This window comes from Eptesicus fuscus, chromosome 7 (assembly GCF_027574615.1).
Source record: "Eptesicus fuscus isolate TK198812 chromosome 7, DD_ASM_mEF_20220401, whole genome shotgun sequence".
Lineage (NCBI taxonomy): Eukaryota > Metazoa > Chordata > Mammalia > Chiroptera > Vespertilionidae > Eptesicus > Eptesicus fuscus.
The window spans coordinates 61,835,230-61,836,462 of NC_072479.1; positions in this window are offsets into that span (position 1 = coordinate 61,835,230).

The following is a 1,233-nucleotide window of genomic DNA, read 5'->3' on the forward strand; positions in this document are numbered from 1 at the left end:
CAGAAGAGAAGATCATTTTTTGTCAAGAATGGCTGCTTATGTGTTTAAAATCTGTGGTGCACATTTCTACCCAGGTTTTGCCAGATGCTGTATTTTTGCTGTTGTACAAGCAGAATAAGGGTAGCTGAGTGTAATGGTCATCAGATAGTCCCCGCCCCCTTCCCATAGTACCAAATACTTGTATTCTCAGAGCATCCAACGAAATGCCCTGGTGGCAGAGCTATCACCACTTAATGCCTTCCCCTAATCTTGCACTACACACTTTGGGTCTATTTAATAACAGAGGCAAAAGGCATGTCTTACAAACTGTCCCTTTAAGACACATGAATGGTCAGACACCAGGCTAGAATATCATATTGTCAATAGTAAAAGAATATTTTGCCCATCCTATTTGTGACATTGAATTAGTGACTTCTTCATTTAGATTTTGTTTTAAACATTAAGAGAGGGGTCTTATTTAAATTATAGAGCAACAACAAAAATAACGCATATAGCCAAACTGCCTGTTCTAGAAGCATTTGCTTTTTCATATTAGTCCTAGTCCTCTTATCATACTTTTATCATTGAACAATGCTCTCCCTCTCGTCTTCCATTCTCATTCAGAATTTTTAGAAGACCACAATTCATGTGGAGGTACACTACCCAGTATTGTTTGATACATTTTTATTTGATAAACATTCAGTGCAGGAAACTGTGATTGCTATATGTTTGTGTATATAATCTTATTCTGTAGTCATCAGAATTTTAATGTATGGTACATTTGATTTTTATTTTTTACATGTGTAGTTTTTCTCTCATTACAGTTAAAACATTTATATTATTTGGGGTGAGGGCAGGGAATTAAGTTGATGGGCTCAAAAATCCATTTGTATGTATCTGTCTATTGGGGATATTTTAAATTTGAAACCTAAGTTATACATAGCTCAGTAATGTTCCTTTTCAATGTTTACAGTAATATCATAATCACCTACAAGAAGATAAGTTCTTATTTGCAAATAATTATTAATAATAAGGTTCATTTAATTTAGCATAACTACAATAGCATTTAGTTCATTATATCTTACACAGGTGTTTGCTGACATTTATTTGCCATTTAATACAATGTTGAGTGGTTCTCCATAAAAATAAATGCTAACACTACAAAGAGAAGCAAACTATTACTTTTGCTCACTTCTACAACATACATAAAATGGATTTTAAAAATAGAACTTACCGCCTGGAATTTCTGGATTT